Source organism: Ambystoma mexicanum, chromosome 11 (assembly GCF_040938575.1).
Source record: "Ambystoma mexicanum isolate Mex_15411 chromosome 11, UKY_AmexF1_1, whole genome shotgun sequence".
Taxonomy (NCBI): domain Eukaryota; kingdom Metazoa; phylum Chordata; class Amphibia; order Caudata; family Ambystomatidae; genus Ambystoma; species Ambystoma mexicanum.
Genome location: NC_090934.1, coordinates 246,045,988 through 246,072,909, shown reverse-complemented (window position 1 = coordinate 246,072,909; position 26,922 = coordinate 246,045,988).

Below are 26,922 nucleotides of genomic sequence, written 5' to 3'. Positions count from 1 at the left end.
GTACCATAAAAAGGTGTCCCGGAATACGAGACTCCAGCAGATCCAGTTGTATGTCACCCATAGAGCTTATCTGACCCCAAGGAGAATAGCCAGGTTTGGAGGCTTGGCTATACAGAAATGCCCCAGGTGTGGGGAGGAGGAGGTCGGGCTGCTGCACATGTTCTGGGCTTGCCCTGAGGTGCACAGATTTTGGGAAGAAATAAAGACTAAAATGGCCGGTGGGGGAGTGGTGCTTGATGTGGGGTCTGCTTGGGCATGCATGCTCGGGAATTTTCCCAGGCCACGTAATTTAAAGCATATCAGCAAGATGAAGGAGCTGGCCTATATCCTGGCCAAGCGCAGGATTGCAATGTGTTGGAAGGTGGCCCATAGGCCTAGAGTGGAGACATGGTGGGCGGACCTCTTGAGATGGGCGGAAGCAGAAACTGCAGTATGGTTTGAAGCTGCCACCGGGGGGGAGAGGAGGAAGTAAGCCCCCTGAAAGCCTGGAGGCAACTGGTAACCTCTATAGCAAACCCCCACCAGGTCAATTATGAAACAGAAGACTCAGATGAGTCGACAAGCACTGCGATTCCTGAAAATGCTCCTGTAGATGACACGGATGAGCCGGCTCAAGTTTGTGGGGAGGGGGGAGGATGGAGAATACAACTGTATAATGTGATCGTTTGATATTGATTACGAATGTCCTGAAAAGTTGTAATGTTTGGTGTTTTGTTTGTTTAAAATAAAAATATTTTTTTAAAAAAAAGGATCTGCAAGCTTGCTCTGTGTCTCTTCGTTGCCTTGCATTCAGCGTTTCTACATTTGGCTAATGAAGAAAATAATAAAAGCTTTTGTGTACACAAGTGTGTGTTTGTGTAAAGTTGTGCATGGTTGCGAGTGTACTTCATGACTAACGTGGCTATGTCGTGGTGTCACTAATGATGTCAGCACAGTGATTTCTCAGCATTTAGTCAGCGTCATTCATAATGGCATTTGGGTGTATGACCACTGTTGAAGCACATGTATCCATAAAGACATTCATCGGATGAGGTTTGAATGGCTGTCTGGGAGAGTACTTTTCTGCGTACATGTCAGTTACTGGTGCTCCTGGGGGCTGTCCGAATAGTGAGTGGCTTTGTGCATTCTTGTCTCTTCGGGCTGTCCTGATCATGGGGGACATGAGGGGAATTCCTGGGACCCTCTTTTCAAGCAACTTTGCGCGTTGTGTCCCTCCTCATATGCAATTTCTCCCTATCTGTACTCTAACGCAATAACCCAAAACCCAAATTAAAAATGGCATGCAATATCCGAAGGAAAAAGAGAATTCCTTGCAATCGCTCCCCCCTCTGGATTTACATCACAGAGTGTGATGCTGGAAATGCATTGGTGGGACAGGGCCTCCATATCCTTGTCCTTTATTGTTTTACCATGTGTGTTCTGATGTGTTTTCCGCACAGGAGTTCATGTGGGACTCCTGGCAGTGTGGCTCTTCCTCTTTTTGGTTTGGTGAACAGACCCTTGGGATACCCTTATGGCACCCATGGGTGGGAGTACAACCCTGTACTCCTAGTGTATGTTTTTGGGCACCTCTGTGTGGCCCACATAGCAGGGTATGGGCTGGTGGCAGCTCCATCCTGAATTTGGCAGGTGCTCTGAGTGTCCTCCATTTTGGGATACCCATGCCCTGCCATTGGGATTAGTTGAATCTGTGGCCTCTTGCTTTCTATCACCTGCTACCTTACATTTCCCAAAGTCCCGGGAAGCCCCGACTCTGTCCCTTCCCCCTGACTGGCTGTTGGGTGGAATTTCCATATAGGGTGTTGTGGGGAAGTCCAGGCCAGACTGGCTGGAGCCTTCCCAGTGACTGTATGTTGTGAGTACGCCCGTGGCGTAGGACCTGGGTGAATGGAGTGTGTGACAAATATGGAGTCTGTGTTGTGGGTGTCTAGTATCTGGTGGTTGACACAATGACTGAGACAGCCCTGCCCGAAACTGGTATGAATGCAGTGTGTAGTGATGAATGGCTGGGTACGTGTCTGAATCCACATCCCGTGTTGTGAGTGTCTAGATGGAGAAGAATGGCCTGTATGCACTGCGAGTCTGATTGGCTGTCTGACTGCCTGAATGCCCTTCTGAATGATTGGTTGCCTGAGTGTGACCCAGCAGAGTGAATGGGAGATCAACAGTATATCTAGGGGTCTCTCACTGCTAGAAATTGTTCAGAAGGTGAAGGCAAAACTGATGATTAACCTTGAAGCCCACTGGAAGAAGAAGAACTGCATCTGCTGTCCTTCGCTAATCTAATTGCTGCGTGACTGTCAAGGAACCGATCCATGAGAGGACCTGGCTAGGAGACCTCTTCCAGAGCTACGAGGGACCATTGTGCACCAGCTATCTTTGCCAAAGCTCCATGGACATCAGACCCTCGAAAAGCTGCTGACCGGAGACAGTGACCGCCGCGGAATCATGATGTGAAGCAACTGGACATTGAAGTTCCTCGCCGTCGACGACCGCCATCGCCGGCCGGAGCTGCAGTGCTCCTTTGCCTAAGAACATTGAAACAAGGACTCCCTTGCTCATCCTCGTCAGCCACTTTAGTCCTGCCAGATGAAGTCAAGGCCGCTGACGACCGAGGAGAATCCATCGGTGGGTTTCCCGCCACCTGAAGGCAGTAGAGACGCTGACGACTCAATGCCCTTGCTGGGCCAAAGTTCTTCATTGACTCCTTGCGGCAATGAATACTCGTCTTCGAGGTGCACCGCACGTCTCAGCTTGCAGGACGTTTTCGTCCCATGGTCAACGAGCACCGCAAGAACCGAAGCTGCTGCCACAACAACATTGTTCACCCTTTTTCCTCGTTGGATCTCGACGATCTGTGGCTCCTGCCCTAAAGGGACCAGCTCAAGAAGGATCCGTCGACAACCCGACGTCGAACTCTGCTATTCCAGGTACATTGGGGTGGTAGAACCTTTCTAGGGGGAAATAAGACTCATTGAACAATATATGGACTGGGCTTGTGCTATATCTTTATTTTACAAGTTGCCCAGGTCAGGGGATCTCCACACAGAACGGTGCCTGGTCGGTAGGGACCATGTATTCTGCCTATTGTTCTAACCAACTGCTTTTCCTCCTATGTCTATTTTTGGTTCACTTTATTACTCGATTTGTGTGTCATTTAAACTAAGTACAGTTGATGCACTTTAATGAAATCCAATAGTAATTGTGGTACCACGTAGAACTGTGTATATATTTTCCATTTTAGATCAACCTGAGCACAAATTGTGTTATTGTGATTGTCTATATTACATTGAACCTTATTTATACAAAGAACTGTGTTTTCACTAATACAGTGTGTGAACATTCCTTTGTGGGTGCATGGGGACTACATTGTACTTAAGAACCAGCCTGCATCACCTCCTGAAAGCTACGCCTTGATTGCTTACGCACGTTTTACCAAATAGAGACTCTTGGCTGGGGTCCTCTGTGCCTCTCCTCTGCCATAAATAGAGCAGGAGTACATATACGCCCCTCCAGTCTTAACACAGAGTACACAGGACTCACTCGTAAACGCATTCCTTGCAGGGCAAACTACAGAGCCATCTGTTATAACAAGGCACACAGAGGAGCTTCTGTTGAAATTTGCCACAGTGCCAGGAAACAATTAAGCTATGCAGTGGGCACTAAAAACACACCATATGGTGCCAGAGCGTGATGAAAGGGGCGAGTTTGCAGATTACAAAAAGGTATCCAGAGGAATTTAGCAAACAGATAGATAGATGCCAGCCAGTTCACAGTCTGTTATTATTATTGTTTCACTTTATGGTGTTGGCTCGGAGGCTGCTTTTATTACACATTAAAAAAGCATAAAACAACAAGTCTCAAGCATAGCACCTTGGTAGGAAAGGGAAGAGGGGTATTGCGCAGGTTGGGGTTTATGGACTGGTGATAAGGGTCAGATAAGGGCAGTACTGAAGAGCAGGACATTATAAAGCAGAGAAGGGCTGGCCTTAGCAGCAGCAGCGCCCTGGGCAGCAAAACCAAAATTCTGCGCTTCTCCCCCTCACCTTGCGTGCCCCTGGTCATGCGGGTAGGGCGGGTGACACATTTTTCAATAAGTGGCAATGCAAATGCATCAGTGCTGTAAGAGGATTCAATGCAACACTACAGCTAAGTCAACGCCTAGTCTAGAATACTGAATGAAACCCTTATTGGTATATCTTTATGTCCAGTTCATGAGTTCTGGATGACTACCCCTATATAACACCCCTCTCTTGGAATCCCCCTGACCCCACTGAGCCAAGAAGTAGTTCTGTTTTGCAAGTTTAAAAGGTTTATTTGACAATTTAAACAATATATATATATATATCACACTTTGATAATACATTAATAATTGATAGCACACTTAGGCATATGAGCAGTAATCAGCAATAAGCAATCCTACAATAGCACAGTTCTGGTGACTTATGACTAGGAACAGGGGAATAAAGTATCAGAGAATGCTTTATGGTTTCAATGAATTGCACAGATGAAAAAGAATGCAGCACAGAAATCGACTTGATAGGACTTCACTAAAAGACAATGTAATCACCTTTCTTTGAAAATTCACTCCCCCCTTTATGCAATATAAGGAGATGGAAAGGAGAGCACACAGTTCTCAGGAATGCAATCAATACAATACGAAATTCAGTTCCTCCCCAGCAAGCTTAGAGGAAAACAGGTTGGAGTTTTAAACACAGGCCCAAAATGCTTTGAATGTGGTTTGCAAGGAAGTGAAAAATATGCTAAAATGCTTTTAATTCCCTCTAGAGGTTCAGGGTGAGTGATAGATACTTTGAATGAGTTCAGGATCACTTTAGCAATGCTCTATGAATGGTTGTCAAGTTGCAAACGAATTTTTGCAACGGAAGGCAAGCAGCTGCAGATTTTTACACGTGAGCTAACCTTTCAATTCGCGGCAAAATGTCAAATCGCGGCAGATTTTTCTGAGTGCGCCGGGCGCGATTACAGAGGAACTACAAGGAGTAGCACTATCATTTTGGGGTCCTAGGACAGCATAGGATCTCAGCTTCCAGATGAAAGTTAAATTTCGTTCCTAACCCAAACGGTTCCGGAGTTATGAACGATTTAGTAAAGGTAGATTTTCGGATTTAAAACAACTCAAAATGACAAGTGACAGCGTGCAACTTTGGATTTACATATGACAGCTCGCAGCTTAAGAATGACAGGTGACAGGATCTCTAGGAGACAGTTCTACTCAAGTTAAAATAGCTTGCGTTAGATTATTTTAACTAAGAGATTGGGTTCTGCACAGTTTTGGCGGATACTCACTCCTAATTTTTAGAAGGACTGGGCCTCGTCACGATCTGGTCAGCGGGTTTTCTTCACTCGCCACGGACGGTCTCTGCACACAGCGTCTGGGTCAGCTCTACTCTGCTGGTCTGGTCTGGGTCTCTGGTTCTGATCAGGTCTGTGGGTCCGGATACAGGGGTCTCCGGTTCAGCTGGTCTCTCTCTGGATACAACACTGCTTTCTGGCAAATGGCAAGAGTTCTTGCAAAGAATTCAAACAGCTCGCCTGGCTGTGAATAGTTGCAATGATTTGAGGCCTGCTAAAGAGGGATTTAGCTTGTAGTTGACCTCTCTGCTACAAATTCTGAAGTAAAGTCTTGGTCTCTGAAGGTGGATAGATGGAAGTCTCTGTGTTGGCTCTCTGGAGGTTGATGGAGGTAAAGTATGGATTTTCCCGGCAGAGCGTCCCGCAGCAGATGGAATAGAATGTCTCTATCTGTCCTGACTGTCTGCTTTTATGTGTTTTGAAAGTGGGTGGAGAGGCTAGCTTTCTAGGCCCTACCCCTCTCCACTTGTCATTGGCCACTTCCTCCTCTTCCACGTGATTGGGGGAATGAAAAGAAGTGTCATCATGATGAGGTCTGTTTATGATACAGAGAACCCACCCCTGTTAACTTTACACACAATCTATATCTGATCCAAATGCATACTTCCCCGATAGACAGTTGTTTGGCATTGCATACACACATCATGCATTTACTGATGGTAGCCCCTATTCCATTTCTGTCGTTTCTAAGAGCTTGGGTTAAAAAATGGCAACATATTTCACTTTTTGGTCGGGTTACCAATATTGGATTTGTCCCCGCATTTACACAAATGTTCGCAAAGCATGTGGGCATTAGGTGGTGGAGTGTCAGATTTTTAACATACATACATTTAGAGTAATATCCTCTTTTCCGCTAAAAACCCCCCTGAACATACCACCGGGTCCTAACACGTCTTCAAATGTGCACAGAAAAATCACAAGAATAATGATATCACTTATAAAATATTCACAAGTCCGCTCTATGAATGATCCATCTTTTTAGATTTATGTTCTGGCCCCAAAGGGGTGTGGTTTCCCCCCAGCACAAGGTTGAATTTCTGGTTTTTCCAGTTCTGCCAAGCCAGCTTGCTCTCACAGGCAGTGCTCCTCCCCTTTCCTTCCTTGAGGAAGCCACTTTTACGACCCACCCAATAAAACATTTGCCTGAGTCAGGACAGGCCTTTGAATTACCTGGGCTCTGCAGGAAATTAAACAATCAGAGAATTGTCATATCCCTTTTGGTGGGAACAGCAAAAGGCAGCTAGGCCTGGGAACACAGCTGTTGTGCAAGTCTCAACTCCTGTCGGGGGTAGCTGATGGGCAAATTCCCTCTCTTTTAAGCTAGGCCTCAGCTAAATGTCTCTTTGGCTGCCAGTTTTCCTGTCCAAATCAAACTTCCAATTTTTACACATGCAGCTAGAATGCTGATTCTAAGTTCAAAACTATGACATTTCAACAGTGACAAACTATGCGACACTCAAAAGTAGGTCACTAAATTAATTTAAACATTTTCTATTTTTGGTAGTTTTAAATCCAGTTTCAGTTAGGCTGCTGCAGACCTGCAGAGCTCAGCCAGTCTTGTTATGAACATTCAAGTCACTTCAGAATATAACTTTACATTGTATCCACCTCTCAGTAAGTCTTTCTTTGGCCTGCTTTGGGTTCATTTATTCAGTTTTACACAAAAGTCTGGTGGTTTTAAAACGCCGGCTTTCTGATAGTGGTGAGTACTGGTAATGCAACCATTTTTGGGATTTAAGAAAATGAATTCCCCACAGTTCTAGGTTGCTTTTGGCAATCAGCATTGCCATTCCCAATGGTTTCAGGCTACTGTGTGGGTAGTCCAATGGTGGTTTTAGGCAGTGCCCTTCTGTGCCCATAACATCGGCAAAAATGGGTGGCAGCCTATTCTTCATGCATTTCCCTGGGCATTTTCTGGGAAGCTCTGGCCATCATGATGTTTTCAATGCCAGTACTGCACAGTTTTTGAGGTAGGGCTCGGATGCATGGGTAAAAACATCCCACAGTGCCTTTTTGTTATTAAATGCGCCCTGCTCCTGAGAGTGAAGCGCATTTAGGGCCTGATTCATGGAATTGTTTGCACGGTTCAAAGTGACTTTGCACTGCTGAAAAGTGACTGCACTGCCGACACAAACCCTGATTCATGCTATTGTGCAAACTGTAGTTTTGCTGCGCAATGTCAGTGCAAAGTCAATGCAAAATGTCTGGGATAGCCAAGTCCTTTCGTAATAGTATTTCCTGCTGTCCAATTCAGAGGTATTCATTTTGCCAATATTAGATAGGTGAAAATGTAAGTTGTCCCTGGAGGTACATTACCGTTCTGCGGAGGTTACATACATATAGGCGGCCACAGCTTAATTATCTTTCTGGGACTGGAACCAGAGCGATATGGGTACCTGCAATGTGCATGTTACAGTAAATGACAACATTCCCCATGTTATCCAGAAGGCGCTCGCCAGTCCTAACTTTTTTTCCTTTGCATTCTGGGATTTTAATTCTTCTTTTGCAATGATTATCCAGGATGCAGGCGTCCAGAATCTAAAGAATAAGATAGTAAGGAATGTGCATCTGTCGAATGGCATGAGGCCTGCTGATATGGGTTATACACCATCCTTTGGCAAGTGAAATGAACTCTGGATAAATGCCAATTTTCCAAAATATGTGTCCAGCTTAATGTCTTTCAGTTGGAATGTACACATTAGACCAGCAATGGATAATCACAAGACCCTGATTATACTTTGAAAGGGTTAGAATTTAGCTTCAGTTTCCCACTCTCCAAAAAACACAATATTAAATGCTCTGACTATCCTAGGTAGGCTGGACACACATCTCTCACTTTAACCCATTCGTTCCGCTCCGGTCTGAAATCAAAGACGCAGCCTGTTAACTTCATGTTTTAAAGGGGATCTGACCATATTTTCAGTGACATCCAGTCCATGTGATCTCCTTGCAGTTCTTCAGGCCAGGACGTCTGCTAGCAGAAATGTTCAGCTTTGAGTGATAAACTGGTAAAGTATTTTGCCGAAGCTGAATATTTGTTTTTTTAGCCAGAATTCCAAAGAATACTTAAAAGAATACTTAAAAGTCATGGAAATGACCCCTATTGACTTTAAACAAGCACATGCTAGGATCTTAATCATGGCAAGTTATGGTCAAACCTCTTCAATCCAAGCACAAGCCTTGCTGCTACATCCTGGACCCTCTTCAGTTTACACAGTCTATTTGCAGGACGGTCCATATAAATGTTACTGCTCAAGTCCAAATGGAATGAGACAAAATCATGAATAATAGTGCAATATACGTGATTATTTCGAATACGAACATTTTGAAGATGAAAATGTTAAATTCTAAATGTTCGTATTAAAAATAAGTACCCCACAACCAAATTACCTTTGTAGACCCCACTCCCTCCACCCTCTGACTTACCTTTTGGCGGCACACTCTGCTGTGTGCTGCCGAGTCCTGCACCGCAAGTTTCCTTCTCTTCTGTGGATGGGAGCCGGCGCTACAGGGTTCTTTTTTTAAAAAACATTTTTGTTTTGGATGCGGGCGACACCCCACCACCCCTGATTACACTATAGCGAGCAATGGTGTGGGGCACAGCCCCGCACACCCTGCTTCCCTTGATCGCCATAATGTAAACTGAATGGTTGAAAGGTTCGCATTTTTGGCTGTATGTAATATTGGCACAGCCAAAATCCGATCATTTCAACCATTCGTTTTTTTTTAAATTATATTTTCGTGCGATACAATAATAGTGAACTTGTGGGATTAGGAGAGGAAAGGAAATTGCCATTTCAGTTTTGTTTTGGATTTGATAATTGCCTCATTATGAGTTGGCCGGTGTGATGAAAAAGTGGCAGTAGTTCTGTTACCGCTACTTTTCTTTGTGGCAATGGAATTACCACCCCTTTTACTGCACGGCTGAATTTGAAGTTTGACTCTGATGTGAAAGATTTGCCTCCAGCTGACTCTGAAGGCAAATCCTCCACGTTAAGGCCACAGATCGCCAGATTTATCATGTTGTATTACCGTTCACAGTAACTCCAACAAAAATCCCATGGAGTCCTTGGGGATTTAGATTGTCCAACTACCACTCATAATCCACTGGCAATGCCAGATGACCAAGTGGTGGTAATGGTAAACAGATATGGCAGTAAATTGGGAGATTTACTGCTAAGTTACCACCAAACTCATAATGAGTCAGTGTTTTAATGTTAATTCTGAATCCATAATGATGCCAATATGTCCCAATAAGGCACAGCGTCAGGGTGGGACTTGGATATTACAGACACAAAGCTTTTAATACGTACTAAACAGCCGTTTTGGGTATTAGCTTTCATTCCTCTATTGCTAGACATATGTACATACATTTCAGTATCGTCAGCATAGCTCCAGAGATTGCATATCCCTATCTTACTTACTTTAATCTGTGTTCCACGTCTGCTCCTTTAACAACTACATATTTAAGATCATGGACATATGTAACAGTTGCCAGCACGTAGGTTGGCACCACCACACACTTATCCAGGACACGACAGGAGCATTCTCTCAAATGGAACACAGGGGCACCTTACATGTATGGGTGCAAGGCTTGACCTAACGTGCCCTTCATTCTATGGATGTGTTCTCCAGATTGCTCTACGCTGGGCCACGGTAGGTGCATAGACTTTGCAGTTCCCAGAGTTACTGTTCCGGATTTTGCCTGTGTAAATACATGGGTGGTTAATGACTAAAGGCCATCATTCTTTGAGAGTTCACATAAAGAGTGTTTTTGCATGCATTGCTTTTTGCTGACATTTTGCTGCCTGTACGCACTTGCAATTCTGACCATTTTGTTTCAACCTCTATTGTAGCTACAAAGATTTGGGCCAAACACTCAATAATAATGCTTTCTGCCCGGGTATTTGTCTCCAGGGAGATAATAAATGCCCCAATCCATCAGAATCCACACAGTTAAACAGTTACGTTTCTTATGTAGTCTTGGAAATGAAATACTTTCTAGCAGGACATGAGCACAGAATAAAAATGATAGTAGTATGGAACGCTCAAGTTGCCAGTCTGTCAATATGTGCAGTCAATCAGAATATGCTAGTCTCTTCCTATCCTTTGTTATCCACCAACATTTACACAGCCTATTCTTGACTAGGCCACTCTCGGCTATCAGGATTTGCAGCCCCAGAATTAATATACTGAAGTTGTCCCGGGGTAAAATTTAAATGTATTCCTGCCCAAAAGTATTGCCAAATCTTCAAGGGTTTGCACAAACATATCCCGAGCCCCTCGTGCATCGAAACATTGTATCAAGTACTCATTCCTATTCTCCAAATCTTTCTTGAAACACTTTATTTCTGCACAAAGGAACTATGGTCCACCTAACAGAACTGACGTGCCGCCCTCTTTTAACAAATCATTCTTCCCCTCAGTGCATCCCGTCCACGATTTTGTCAGTAGCACCTATTCCCTCTTCCCCATCCTCAGTGTTTCCTTCTGAAGAGCAGGGGGGTTCCGGGGGTGATTTTTGGCACTCCACAGGCCAGCGAGATGGCCTGCGCATAGACCGCCCCCCAGGGGGTATTTAAGGGGCCAGGGAAGGTTTGAGGAGCGGTTGGGACGTGAGATTGATCAGTCCTGGTCGCCTGCTCCCGAGCCTTCCCTCGTAGCTGGGCCCTCAGTGCTGGAGGTTAGCGTTAGGTGAGGAGAGTGGGATTACTAGAACTGGGGGAGGTTAGGCATAGTGAGAAGTTTAATTTGACATTTTTATAAAAATTGTCATATAGCCGGGGGTACAGTATATAAAGTACCCCCTCTTACCGTATTTGGTATAATTCCTCAATTAGTGTACAGGGCGGGGGTTCAGTTTTTCGTTTTTTTTCCCTTCCTTGCAGATTTCTGCGTGTGAGGGTAGAAAGTGACCAGCTCTCTTGGTTCTTTTGGCGGGGCCATGCGCGTGGATATTGTCATTGTCATCCAGTTCCTGGGACACCCCGCCCCTGTTTCCTTGATGTGTCGGCGGGAAGTAATTAAGTAATTATCGGGCTCCGGTGCCCATTGTGCTTCTCTTCTGCCTGGGGCGTGGTAGCTGTCTCATGACAGAGGGGGCAGTGCAGTGATCTTAAAGGGACTGCTTCCTATATTTACGTTTACAGTGCAGTTCGGCCCGCGCACCGCAAGGGGGAAGTTTTTACGGCTGTTTCTTGGCTCCAATTTGAGCCTGTGCTCCCAGTTTTGGTTGCCTTTTCGTCGGGGGGTGATTTCGGAGCCAGCGGAGGGATCTTCTATGGTAAGGGTATTTTTAGGGGGGTATAAAGAATAAAAAAAAATAATATATATATATATATATATCAAAAGATTATACATATGATATTTCGTTTTTAATACTCCTAATTAGGAATTATAGTTTATTTTTTTACAGGTATATATTAATTTGATAGCCCAGTTCCTTTTTCTGGGTACCCCATTTATTGCCTAGTTCCTTGGGTAGGTGCTGGCTCGGGAGTTTAGGGTAGTGAGGTGAACAGTAAAGGGGCATATTTTAGTGCACAGATATAATTTTGGCGCACTATGGTGGGCCAGGGAGCCAGTAAGAAGGGTTTGGTGGATGCAAGGGCGCTTAGAGAGGCCCTATAGATTATTAGCAGGGCATCCAAGGCCCAATTGGAAGGGGCAGTGGTTGAGATCACAGGAGAGGGGGAGGTAGGTGGGAGTAGGCCGCAGCGTAGATGGGGCTCTCGCGGCAGTGGTGGCTTGCACCCCTGTGACTGGAAGAGGGGAGGTCTGGGAATCCAAGGGCAGGAAGATGAGGAGGGAGATTGACAGAAGAGCATCTAGGGGAGAAATGCATTTGGGTGGGGAGTTAGATAGGGAGGTGATTAATAATGACCAAGGGGAGGTAGGGGATGTTAGGAGTGTCCAAAAAGGGGTAGGAAAAGGGGGCCACAAAGGTGGGGGTGATGGGGTGCAGATTGGGGTGACAGGACAGAGGGGCAAGGGGGGTAAATACCTGCAGAAGAGTGCAGGTGGGAGAAGGAGAGAGAGGTCACCATCATTAAGTGAGGTTAGGGAGGGGCGTGGAACGGCCCCCCCAGCTAGGAGGATTTCGGGCAGAGGGCGCAGAGCAGTCCCCGCTGTTCCAGAGGACGAATATGGAGAGGGCTTAGGCACGGCTCCTCATTGGTCAGCGCAAGATCAGTCCAGAGGGCGCAGCACGGCCCCTAGCGATGAGGATCACAGGGTGGAGGAGAGCACACCTCGTCCGAGAGAAGAGGACCAGGAAGGGGTTTCTACGGCCCCACCGAGAAGACGCCAAAGGAGTGGCAGGACAGACACCACAGGCTCACAAGAAGAGGATCTATTCAACCCCAGCATGAGCTCGCAGCAGCAATGGTATTTCAGGGGGGATGAAGTTGGGATGGAGGAATATGTGGGCAGTGGAGGATGATGGTTATAGGGCAGTAAGGAGGAGGGGGAAAGAGAGAAGGGGTTGTAGGTGGGATTGTGAAAGACAGGAGCTGGAGGATTGGGGGCAAGAGGTTAGGGGAATAATTTGCTGGGTGAGACTGCTGACATGTTTTGTCCCCGCAGCAGGAGCCCTGTAAGAAAAGAGATGAGGAGCATCGGAGTGGAGGCCAGGCCGCAGATGAGCGGTGGCAGGGCGGAAAGAGGTGAGCAGGAAAGGGACTGGTCAACTGCATGGCAGAGGGGGGACACGAGAACGGAAGGAGGAAATGAAGGGTCTGGTTTACAAGGGGTAAGGAGAGAGATTGGTGTACAGGCTATTGGAACATTGGTGGGTGAAAAGGGAAATTGGTCGGTGGAGGTACAAACGGACCAGGTGATTGAGCCATTGGCACTTGAGGTACAGGTTTCATAAGACAAAGAGGTTGAAGTGAAGGGAAAGGAGAAAAAGCTACCTTAAATGGGCATCACAAAACCTTTGGGTGCGCACTTGATGACAGCGACTAAGGATAAGATTCAGGCGGGGGAATTTGTGGATGTTTTTAAGCTGCTTCATAGGGAAATGAGAGCAAAGGAGGGCTCTAAGGAAGAGGAGAGAGAACTGGCCTTACGCCCAAGGGTCCCAGTGAAAATTAAAAATTGGATATCAGCATTTATTATTTACGCCAGTGTCTATTGTGAGAAATTTCCAGAGCGATGCGTGGCTCTGCTAAAATATATGGATGTGATCAGAAAGGCATTTACACATTTTGGGGGCTTTGCGTGGGTACATTACGATGAAGAATTTAGAGCAAGAATGGTAGAGGACAGTCAGGCTGTCTTAGGGGAAATAGACATGGATCTATGGCTGCAGTGGATGGCACCAACGAGGCCTGCCCCGACATTTCACACAGCAAGTGGTCTGCCTGGGCCTTTCCGGCCCTTTCTTGGTCGCCCCGCCCATGAGGGGGTGGGAGGAGGAGGCCGAGGGCAGCCCTCAGCAGCATGTTGGGCTTTTAATAAGGACGGCTGCACAAGGAACTTATGTAGGTTCAGACATGAATGTAGCAAATGTGCAGGGAAGCACCCTCTCACTCAGTGTTTCCAACAAGGAGACAGGGGGAGGGGGAGAGGATCCGGCAGAGGGGTTGTGGGGAAAGGGTTTTACTCCCATTAAATTGGATGTGCTGGAGAAGTGGTTAGAATTGTATCCGGACAGGGAAGGGGCTCAGATGCTGAGTGAGGGCTTTTGTCATGGTTTCAGGCTGGGTTATCAGGGGCAAAGAGTGCGTCGGTGGGCGGAAAATTTGAAGTCAGCCAAAGAAAATGTTGAGGTGGTAAGACAGAAATTGAGCAAAGAAATAGTGGCAGGGAGGATAGTAGGGCCATTTGATGATCTGCCGGGCGATTTAGTTGTATCCCCGCTGGGTGTTGTGCCTAAGAAAGCCCCGGGGGAATTCAGATTGATACACCATTTGTCATGGCCCGAGGGCATTTCTGTCAATGATTTCATTACTCCTGAGGAATGTGGGGTTGTATATGCAAGTGTGGACCAAGAGGTGGATTTGGTGAGGAAAGCGGGGTGCAGGGCTGTCATGGCCAAGTGTGACATTAAGACAGCTTTCAGGTTGTTGCCGAAGATTTTTGGCTGTTGGGATTGCAATTTGAGGACCACATCTACATCAACAAAGATTTGCCAATTGGGTGCGCAATTTCCTGTGCCTTGTTTGAGCGTTTCAGTTCTTTCTTACAGTGGGTTTTTTCATACAGTTCGTAGATGATTTTCTGTTCATTAGCGGGGCAGAAAGAGAGAGGGAGTGCGAGGAGATGCTAAAGTTGTTTCAGGATTTGATGGGGGAGTTGGGTGTGCCTCTAGCAGAAGACAAAACAGAAGGGCCGGCAGTGGTATTGACATTTCTAGGGATTGAACTGGATTCAGTGGCCATCACCTCATGCTTGCCGCACGACAAGGTGAGCAAACTGGTAGGATTGCTAGAGAAAGTGGTGGGGGCCAGGAAAATGATGTTAGTGGAAATGCAGAGATGGTGGGGCATTTGAATATTGCATGCAAGGTAGTGGTCCCAGGGTGGACTTTTTGTAGAAACATGGCGCAGTCTCTGGCGGGAGCAAAGTGCCCACATCATCGGATAAGAGTATCAGGTGCAGTGCGGGAAGATTGTAAAATTTGGTTGCGTTTTTTGGAGACCTTTAACGGAGTGTCCATGTGGTTGCAGGAAGATCCAGTGTCATGGGAGGTGCAGATATTTTCAGATGCAGCAGGGGTGGGAGGTTTCAGAGTGTTCTGGGGAGGAAAGTGGTGTGCAGAGAAGTGGCAATCGCTTTGGTTGAAGGAAGGAAGGAGCATAGCATTCCTTTAATTTTTTCCTTTGCTGGTTGCATTGGAGTTGTGGGGGAAGGAGTTACAAAACAAGAAAGTGAATTTCAACATTGACAATGAATGCGTGGTTCATGTAGTGAACAGGCAGTCAGCAAGGGATCAGAGGGTGGCGAGACTGATGAAAGAGTTCGTTCTGCGTTGCATGGAATGAACTGTTGTGTTTAAGGGAACAGATGTGCCAGGGAAGGATAATGGCATCGCTGATGCATTATCTCATTTTCAATGGCAGAGATTCCGTGAATTAGCTCCAGAAGCGGATCAGAAGGGGCAGCGGATTCCGGAGGAGCTGTGGAAAATAGGAAGCTGAGAGCGCTTGATTTTGGTGCAGGGTTCGCCTGCTCCGGCATCTAGAGAGGCGTACAGGAGAGCTTGGGAGGATTTTATAGGAGGGGAGCTTGTAGTTGGAAAGGTAGGGGGGATGCGGAAGAACGGAGAGGGGATGATGGCACTAACTTCCTCTTGATGTGCATGGATAGGGGCTGGTCTAGGGCAACTATAACAGGGAAATTGGCAGGGATTGCTTTCTATGGGAAGTGGTTTTGGGGTTTTCAGCCAAGTGGTGGAAAAATGGCAAACAGGATGTTGGAAGGTTGGGCAAGGGAAGGTAAGAGGGAAAAGGATAAGAGGAGACCAGTATCGGTGGAACTGCTAACAAGGCTGTGTCAGGCTGTGGGGGTGGTGGGGTGTTTGCTGGTCGGCCTGGGAAGGAGAGTTGTTTGCGACTTGCTTTACTTGGCTATTCTTTTGGGCGTTTAGGGTTTCTGAGTTGGTGGGGGGAAAAAGTGGATGTAAGTGGACTGCGGTGGGAAGATGTTCATTTTACCGAATTAGGTTTAGACCTCTTGATCTTGATGTCCAAACCTAATCAAGACAGATCAAAAAGGAAAGGGCTCTTGGGTTCTGCTGGGTCGGGGGAGCAAGGATTTATGCCCGGTTCAGACAGGTTTGGTGTGGAAGGAGCGTTGTGGGGGGAGGACAGGGTTGGTTTTTCAGCACGAGGATTGGGCACCAGTATCAGCGGCGCAAGTTTTGAGGGTGCTACGTAAGATGCTGTTAGCGGTAGGGGAAAAAGCAGAGGAGTTTGGAACTCATTCATTTAGGATGGGTGCAGCATCTGAAGGTAGTAGGATGGGTTTTCGGAGGATAAGGTGAAAAGTTTGGGGCGTTGGAGGTCTGGGAGATACAAAGAGTATGTCAGGGACTTGGGTAAAGGGGACGTTTGAAAGAAGTTTTCAGAGGACCTCAGGAGAGTGGTATGTGATAGGATGGTTTGATTTGTAAGTGATTTTGTAATTTCTTTTTCAGATGCGGCTTGGAGGCAGGGGGAGATGGTGCAAATTTGGATCGTTGGCCACTCTATTGTTAAGTGGGCGGGGAAGGAAGCAGAGAAAAGGGTTTTGGCAGGCAATTGGGTTGCAGCTATAAAGAGGTATTGGTAAAATGGTCCGATTTAGGGGGGCTTCGCTGGGATCAGCTACTGTGTATGTTGCAGGGTTGAGGGAGCGCTGTGGGTCTCCAAAGGGGGTCATTATTCATGCAGGGGACAATGACCTGGTAAGAGATACAGGTGTGGCTCTTCCTAGAAAAAGGAAAGGATATTTGTTATGGGTCAGAGAAATATGGCCTCAAGCATGTGTAGTTTGAACTAAATTGTTGCCACGGAGAGTTTGGAGGGGGGCGAGAAGTGAGGGAGCGATAGAGCGGGCAAGGAAAGGAATAAACAGAGAGATGGTAAAATTTAGTGCCTCAGTGGCGGTACAGGTTTTGGACCACAAGTAAATAGTTTATGAAGGTTTCATGATATTTAGAGAGGTGGTGTCCATTTGTCAGTTTTTTGGAAATACCTATTATCTGTCAGAATTGATCTGGTTGGTGAGAGATATGGTAAAGAGTTGGAAGTAGAAAGGAATGGTGGGGGGTGTGCCAGGAAGAACACCGTCAGGGAGGGTTTTTCTGTTGCCGGGGACATGGCCCCTTTAGATGTGGGGGAAGGGAAGCACAATGGTGGAATGGCGCGGGAAAGGATGGGGGTGGTGCTGTTTGCACAAACGGGCTACTCTGGGGGAATAGGTATTGAACTTGGAGGGGCATGGCCCCGGGGAGAAAACGGGTCACCTTGATAAGTGGTAAGGAGACGGTAGGGACCAAGGGATAGTTAGGGAGGAAGTGGAAATATTTAATTATTTAATTGTTGGGGAAAATAAAAGTGTTGCATTATTAATTGGTTGTTTAAAATATGTTGTTAGTCTGTAAGGCCATGGAGCCTGGTAAGCAGTTATTTGTAAGCTATGGCCTGTCACATTAAAGCAACCTTTTCCACTATAAGCAAGTCTGGGTTGTTGTGCAGTAAGCCAAAAGGGGGGGCCCAGAGGGAACGCAAAGCGTTTCCCCCCGGGGTGATTTTTGATGCTGCACAGGCCAGCGAGATGGTCTGCGTGTAGAGCGCCCCCAGGGGTATTTAAGGGGCCAGGGAAGGTTTGAGGTGCAGGCGACGGTTGGGACGTGAGATTGACCCACCCTGCCAACCCTTTTTAGGGTTATATGTCAGGTATCTGGTTTTAATTTCTAGTTCGGGGGGTCCCTGTAAGTTGGTTTCTGCCGGGTTATCCCTTCTTTTCAATTTGTCACAGGGTTTTGTAGTCTCTGTCTAAGGCCTTTATTGTTTTGGGTAGTTTTTGTGTGACAAGTTGGGGCACCAGTTGGGGAAGATGTGATGTAAAATGTCTGTTGCTGATGTGGCAGGTCAGACTGGCTACAGGTCATAGGAAGGGGGAGATTTGTGTAGAGGGGAATTTTTATGAGTTTGGAAGTTGTTTTGGTTGCCGGGGGCATGGCGGCATGGCCCCTTTAGATGTGGGGTGAGGGAAGCACAATGGGGGAATGGCACTTGAAAGGAAGGGGGTGGTGTTGTTTGCACAAATGGGCTACCCCGGGCGAACAGGTATTGAACCTGGAGGGGTATGGCCCCGGGGAGAAAGCAGGATGCCCTGAGAAGTGGTAAGGAGATGCTAGAGAACAAGGGATAGTTAGGAAGGAAGTGGAACTATTTAATTATTTAATTGTTGGGGGAAATAAAAGTGTTGAATTATTAATTGGTTGTTTAAAATATTTTGTTAGTCTGTAAGGGAAAATTTACCAAAGTAGACCAGCGTATTGAAAATAGCCCTCGCATACTGATGAAGAGTTCATTTAAAAATGCACTAAATCGTAATATCATTCAAAGACATTAGCTAGCAAGACAGAACACACGCATTTGTTCACATTTAAGATCATGGAAGTGAAAGTGAACAGGCATTGCAGGGACACAGAGAGTCGGCAGGACACAGCAAAGTGTGCCGCTGCAAGGTGACTATGGAGGTGGGGGTGAGGGAGTTGGGTGGGTGCAGGGGCAAAGTTTGAAATGTTCAGGGGAGAAAAGACTGAAAGTTATTTTCGGAAAATTAACTTTGTCTTTTCTCCCACTAACATTTCCATCCCCAATCCGTTTTTTTAATGGGTTTTTTGCTGAAATATATTTTCTCTAGGGGGTTGTTGGTAAGGGTCTATAAGGGATGAGGGGGTCTGGAATAGTGTACCATTAATAGGGAAGAGGAGATTAAGGGGAATCCTCCAAAAATAATATAAATACATTTAGATTCGTTTTTTCAAAAACAAATTTCACCTTAAAAAAACCATTAATAAAAACACTGGTGATAAATGAATATAGAACCCATTTTCATTTTATTACAGAGAGAGATGAAAGAAAAAGGGAGCAGAACACCTCACCACTAGAGCGGCGTCAAAAAAGAAAAGTACTCTGACATCTTCCTGTAAATCCAAAAACAACAATGCAAGAGTTTGTAAAACATCCTTCCTATCATATTATGCAAGAGTTATACAACAAAAACAGTGGTCTTCAAATAGTGTGCCTGCCCCCTTGGTGCAGCCCAGAACACAGTCAGTGGGCACCAGGCTCCTTTTAGAAGGGAGGTTGGTGACTGCTTTTACTAAACCGGTTGTCTTTGAAGTCTGACCCATCCCTAGGAGGGACCCATAGGTTGTCCAGTGGGTGGGCATGAGGTTCTTTTTAAAACTTTACTTTATAGCATTTGTAACACGCAACCAGGGACCCGGAGGCTTAAGGGTGCACAGCAATAAGACAAAAAGAAAATAAAGGATATTGACACCGTCTAGGTCTGAAATCTACTGAGGCTAGAGAGAACGGATGAGGTGAGTGAGAGGCTAACAGAATACCAGCGTTTTTAATCTTTTGTTGAAGATATCAGTTGACTTGGTGTCACTTAGGTCAGGCGAGAGATAATTCCACACACTTGCGGCAGTTTTAGCAAAGGCTCCTTTCAAAAGGAAGTTGTGTGGCTGCTTTTCATTAAAAATAAGCATTTGGCATGTTTTTGGGTTACAGCAACGTTATTTGTTCTCTTGGGGTGCTCTCATTCAAAAGTTTGGTAACCTCTGTACTAAATAGTGTTAATAAAATAAAAAGAACAAGGATTTCTTAAGAAAATCCAATACCTTTTAGTATAGTAACTGGATGACTTGGTCTCCTTCATTAAATAAACAGCTACTGTAATTAGCAAAAGTAACAACAAATTCAATATCGAACTATAGCATTAGCATATATCCAGGGCTCAAGTCGAGGGTTCACGTGAGGGGACGGAGTCCACCCACTTTTTTCAAAAGGTGGACTCAGTCCCCCCAGCTAAAAGGAGAAAAATGGAATGTCCTCTTTGAATGTATGGGTTAAAGTCAACCACGGTGATCGAACCACAGTCGTTAAGTTGGTAGGGCAGACACTTCACCACTGCACCATGTAACCTGATGAAAAATAACAAACTAAAGGAAAAATGTCGCATTTCAGTACTGCAGTCCCAGGGAAAACATTTGTATTGGTTCTTGGAGTTTAAAACATGCACACCTTTTAACTTTTTCAAAAACACTATTAGAAGAAAATATCCTCTCTTGGTTTTGTGTGTGTGTTGATTTTATGGAAGGCAAATGCCACTCGTCTTGTGCAATTTGGGTGGTTATGCAAAGCACATTTAATGAAATGTGCATATTTCAACTTGATATGCTAATTTCTGGCGACGTCACATCCCATTGCATTTGTTGATAAGTCCCCCCACTTTAATTTTTAGTACTTGACCTCTGCATATATCTATTCACAGCTTCAAGTCATTGTAATACAAAATGTGCCATTCCAGGGCACGCGTGGAGCCAACAACAACAGACAATGTGCCAATTAATTTAAAATCTGACACAAAATTAAAGCTGTAAGAATATGAGACAGTCATTAAATATCATTATAACATGGTTATGGGAAGGCATGACAATGTGACAAAAATATCATACATCTCTACAATGTGATTAGCAATCAATACATGGGGCCTCATTCCGAGTCCGGCGCTAATGGAAAAACGATGGCGGTAAAGTAATACCGCCATCCTTTTCCGCCGTGGACTATTCCGACCCATCACACCGTAATTACCGCCGCCGTAAAGTACGACGGCGTAAATAGCGGACCAGTGTCGCGCGCCCGAGACACCACGTCGGAAATAACGCTAAGGCGTTAACCAGTGCTGATCCCAAGTAAAGGGGACACGGTAAAAACGGGCTCCACAAGGGCGCAAAGTACCTTAACGCCATGGCGTAATTACCGGCATCGCAGAGAAGGTGTTAACAACCCTGAACAGTGCCAGAAAGAGGTACAGGTGCACCCAATCAGCACAGGTGGAGTCCATAGAGTCAGGCACAGCACAAACGGAGCACACCCACACACCACACCCCCTCCCACACCAAGATGATACCAATTCTCGCAGCATTCATGGAGCCGAGGCCCTGCTTGCAAGGCAGCAACTACGACAACATCAACAACAGCAACCACAGCAACCACAGCCCCCACCACAGAGGATACACAGGAGGAGAAGGAGGCAGAGACAGGCCCAGCATGCCCTACCGGTGCAGCCACCATTACCACGCCGTCAGCCCCCAATTCCACGCATCAGACCCACCCCCTTCAACCTCACACCAGAGCAGATACACACCCTGTACCGGCTTGACCGGGACACCATAACCACCATAGTGGCCCTGATACATAACGACATAGTGAGCCTAATAGAAATCAGCACTGCCATCCCCCCTCTACTAAAGGTAGTGTCTGTGCTCCACTTCCTTGCCACAGTGACCTACCAGCATACAGCGGGGCACATGCATGGCATTTCACAGCCCATATTTTCCCGGATACTCAACCAAGTGCTCGATGCCCTCCTCAAGCACAGAAGGGAATACATATGCCTCCCCCGGACTCCCCAGGAGACATATGATACCAAAGCTGCCTTCCATGCACTTGCAGGCATGCCAAATTGCATAGGTGCCATCGACTGCACCCACGTAGAATTGGTGGTTCCCCATGCCATGGAGGTGCCGTAACGCAACCGCAAGCAATATCACTCCATCAACATCCAAATGGTGTGTAATGCCAGTAAAGCCATCACACAATGCAATGCCCGATACCCCGGATCAACTCATGACTCCTTGGTCCTGCGGAACTCTACACTACCACGCTACATGGAGCGACATGCTGAACGACGTACCTGGCTGCTTGGTGAGTAACCGGAATGGGCCATGGCAGTCCATTGGGGCTGTGAGTAGGCTGTCAGCATACTCCACCCGGGTGGTAAAGGGTGGGGTAGAGAGATGCATAAGGGTGGGACAGTCAACGCCATTGTACGATGTAATGGGGTGACTGTATCCTGGGACATGTGTGCATGGCCAGTGAAAAGCTGCTGCAATGTCAGATTAGCACAGTTCTCCACCATGATTGCACGAACACTTACCTTCATTCCACTGTCATGCAGGTGATGCTGGCTACCCATTGAAGCCGTGGCTCATGACCCCGGTCCGCAACCCACAAAACAGGCACCAGGAGGACTACAATAGATCTCATACCCGTACACGGGTGGTGATAGAGCAGACCTTCGGCCTTTTGAAGGCACGATTTCGTTGCCTCAGCCGGTCAGGTGGGGCCCTCATCTACAGCCATGAGAAGGTGGCCAAGATTACCATGGCATGTGCAATGCTGCACAACATGTGCATCCATCGGAACGTGCCACTGCCCCCTGACGTGGGTCTGCTACCACCAGATGAGGAGGAGGAGGAGGAGGAGGAAGGAATGGCAGGACAGCATCACGGGGCCGATGCACAGGAGGGACGTCACGTGCGACAAGCATTGATTGACCAATATTTCTGAGTCACAAGTCAGCTGAGGGGGTGAGGATGACAGGACATTGGCCACTGGGTGTGGGGATACATGTACTACATGCACTGTGAGACATTAAAAGACACATGCACAATGATCAATGTCCACTCTGTTTTCCAGGATACACCAAACTGTGTATTGTATAATCATGTGAAAACGTGTACAAATAATCCTCCACCCTCAACCCCCCTCCCCCCCAACTCCCACGCACACCCACACTCCCCTCCCCCCAACTCCCACGCACACCCTCACCCCCTCACCCTCCCCCCACAACAGCCCCACAATGGTCCCATCAATACTACATAGGCCACATGGGTGTGGCTTCATAGTCAATGGGCACTCCCCGAGCCTGGGGAATCATTTTCGCATTGTGCGTTGTGACCTGCGGGCCGGGCTGGTCTGCGTGGAGGAGCACTGGGAGGGTGGTTCGTCCTGCTGGGGCTGTGGTCTGGGGGTTGCTGCCTCCAGGGCATCAGCAATCGTGCCGAGCACCTCACAGAGCTGGTTTGTGGATGTAGTGATGACCTCGCCCAGAGCCTGCAGGTCATTGTGATGCACCAACCCTGATTCCCGGTTGTCCCGGAGAAACTCCTCAATCATGGCCGTGAGGTTCTGGGAGTGCACAGCTTCTGCGGCCGATGTGGGGGATGTGGTTGGCAGGCTCGGTATTGGGCCTGCAGGCCTCTCAGGTGTTTCGGCAGGGGAAGTGGGCTGATGTGAGACAGGTGTTACCCCTTCGCCTGTGAGACCTGGGCCATCACTCGACCCGGAGTCGCTATGTGCAACCTGGCTGTACGATGGTGACTCAGGGCTGTAGACATTGGTCTCCTCCACGTTGACCACGGAATAGGATGTGGGGCTGTCTGGCACACTAAGGAGGCACATGGCAGCATTCTCCCCTGACATGCTGGATTCCTCAGGGTGCAGCGTGGGGCATGTTTCCGGCGGAACTGCAGCCATGTCCAGGTGCGCGGGTGGGGGTTGTGTACCCTCCATGGGGGTTGCTGGAGCAGGTGGTGTAGTATGGGCCTTATGTCTGCCAGCAGGTATGCGCTGTACCCTGCCCATGTCCCGGGAGGTACTTGGCCGGGAGCCTTCCTGCTCCTCACTTTCATGACCGCTACCTGTGGGGGGCAAGAGAGAGACAGCATGATCAATGATCTGGGGGTCATCATGACTTCAAGCCTATGGTAACACATTGGGAGAGCAGCGTCTTGGTGATATTTTGGTCGGTGAGTGAACTTGGCTTGGATGGTAAAAGCATACTGTTGGCGGGGTCAATCATGTTGGCGGAGTACTGTGGTGAGTGACATTGACCAGCTTTCTGTGTGGCATGGCCAATATGGGTGTCAGCCTTGCACCTGACATCATCCTGGGTCCCACTTGTTACGACATGGTTGCAAGGGGGGGGGGGAGGCTACGAAGCAAACATGATGTGACTCTTTGGCCGGCCCTTTGCAGTGAATTACATTAGGGATGCATGTACTGTTTGGACTCATGACACTCACCTGCATCAGCGGATGAGGGATCACCGCAATCCATTTCGCCCAAACCTTCGATGGCTTCTGTGCCCATCATCTCCGCACATGTTTCCTCCCAGGGCATCATTTTGATGGATGAGCCTGGGCCTCCTCCTGTCTCCAGGGCCTGCTGACGGTTTGCTGACATGATGGCCCGCACCCTGAGACGGAGGTCATCCCAGCGTTTGCGGCAATGCGTTGTGCTGCGGGGGTGTTCACAACGGCGCTCACCCTCTGTGCGACCAACTCCCATATCTCCTTCTTTCTGAGGATGGTGGGCCTACGCATGTCGCTGCAGAATACGATATCTGCATGTTCATGCAGAGTGTCAACCAGGACCTGTAACTCATCCTGGGTGAATTTTTCTTTTCGGATGCGCGCAGCGCCCTTTTTCAGAACTTTAGGCATGATGATGTTCTCTGTTGTATATTTGGTCGATCTGAGTCCTGTATGGAGTCCTGTATGGAGAGGATTGCAATGGATTGTGATTTTAAATATGGCCGCCGTGATGCTTCCCGTTCCTGTGCGATGACGTTATTTCCGTTTCCGGTATTTAACGGTGGCCGTAATTTACGGTTAGCGTAAATTACGGTCCCCGCTAATTACGGATTCCATCGAAGGCGATGCTGTTAAATACGTCTAGGTTTATGGCGGTAAGGGGTTTGACGGGACCTTTTGCGCTATGCCGCAAGGGAGTTTACCGCCATGGCGGAATACTCATGCACGCGAAGTCGGAATATGGTGGAAATAGCGCCTTCCAACCACATCGTACATGGTATTTACGCCATGGCGGTAATTACTGTTACTTACCGCCGGACTCGGAATGAGGCCCATGGTCTACACATTAGTAAACCACTGATAAACAATGGCAATATCCAAGACACTCGACAGACTTATTTTTCCACCACACAAGAGGAGCCACCAACAAAAGAGGCCTGCAACCCTGGGAGACCATGAGAAGACCAACACCACTACCACTGGGAGCACTTAAAAAGAAACACAAGCTGTGATTTGTGTTAAGTGAGCACATTGACAATGTGCAAACGAAGTTCAAAAGTAACACATAAGTCAGGTGATGAGAATTTGGGACAGTCACTAGACACCACTGTACCATCGTTAGATGAAGGCATGAAAATGTGAACAAATATTGCACATCACTATAAAGTGGTTAACAAACAATATATTCTCTATTCATAAAAGAAACTGCCAAAAGACACCAACACACAATGTACCAGCCAGAGTTGCCTTCCCACCAGGGGTGTTGCTAGGTCCGGAAAAGATCTGGGGCTACGAGAATGTCAGGACTCGGGGCTAGATAGCCTTTCGGTTGTAGCGCTTGAGCTTCTATCCGGGCTACAACTAAAATACATGGGGCCATAGCCTCCTCCGCCCCTCCTAACAATACCTCTGCTTCCCACCACAAGAAAATGGGTCACCAACAACAAGCCTACACCATCAGAGACCCACAAGCCCAGGAGACCATGAGAATACCAAGATCATTACTGTAGGGAGCTACGACACAGAAACTCAAGATGTTGTTTCGCGTAAGTGAGTAAATTGACAATGTGCCAAACAAATCAAAATGTTGCACACATATGAAGCCAGGAGAACGTGAGTCCGCCCTGGCATACAAAAATGAGAAGCAAGGAATCAAAGAAAATAGGGCAGAAAACCACCACGATTCACAAACGTCATTCAAGTAACTATAGTATGTGTTAGCAAGTTTCATAAATATTGCTATTTGTATTGACCACATCTTACTGCATCACCCACAGATTTCAATGCTGGCTGGGCCCCCATCTATCTTTTATATCTATCATTCACAGCCTTCTCGAGATGCTATTTATCATTTCACCATTAAGTGGCTCCTTGCCATTGAGTTTGGTTGAGTACACCTGTGCCTTTTTACGGTGGCTCACTGCAAGTGGTGGGTGAGTGTGACCTGGGGGTCACTTTCGGATGCCTATCACACTATGTATTAGAGGTGATAGCGTGGTTTGGTCTGGAGAGCATGGTTCAAACGTGGTGTGAGCCTCATCAACTGGACAAACACCTCATTAATTGGGTGACCTCCAATCACTTGGGTCCCAGGATTCGATCTTCCCACTCCTGCTAATTTTAAGGTGTTTGTCAATGCTAACATTTTATACCTGCAGCATGTATTGAGTATGTGTTTATGGTTTTTCGTTTTTGATTGCCCCCTTCTTTTTTCATGTGTTTTATATGCACCAGAAATAAGAGCTGGCAAATGTGTGCAGTATATAGTGAGTGCATGGAGCATACTTATATGCACTTGAATACATACAAAAAAAGAAACAATATACTATTGATTGACCCTCTCCTCACTCCGCAACATTACTCAAGAGCGGTTTTAGCTCAAGGTATTTTCCCCTCACCCACCCACCTCCCCTGTCCCTTGCAGCAACAGGATAACATAAGAAAAAGTGTCAAGGGCTTTCCAAGAGGTAAACATTTACACATGACTGGTGCACCCTCATGCCATAGCCAACCAAACAGGCCACTAAAATACTTTGAAGCCAGAATTCAAAGTTACTGTAAGAAAGGTATGACATGAGGTAAGGTGACCTGAACTGGAGTGCGCATGGTGTTCATAAAAACGGCCCTTCTTCCCTTTCCATGGTGACCTGCGGGGGCCAAGGGGAAGGAGCGGCTGCGGGTCAAGTGCTGCCACTGAAATAAGGTAAGTGGGGGGGATACAAATATTAGAAAATGGTGATGGAGGATGGGTGGAAGATGGCGGCGGAGCTGGCCGTCAGGCAGCATGTAACATCGGCTTTCATCGCCAATTCAAAGCCTGCCTTCCTAGCCACCTGATTGGCTGGGTCCCCCTGCCAGGGTGCTAATGTAGATAATGAACGCAAGTAGAATAGAGTTAGTTTTGCCTCACTTAAAAGAACTAATTCTGCTGCACTTCA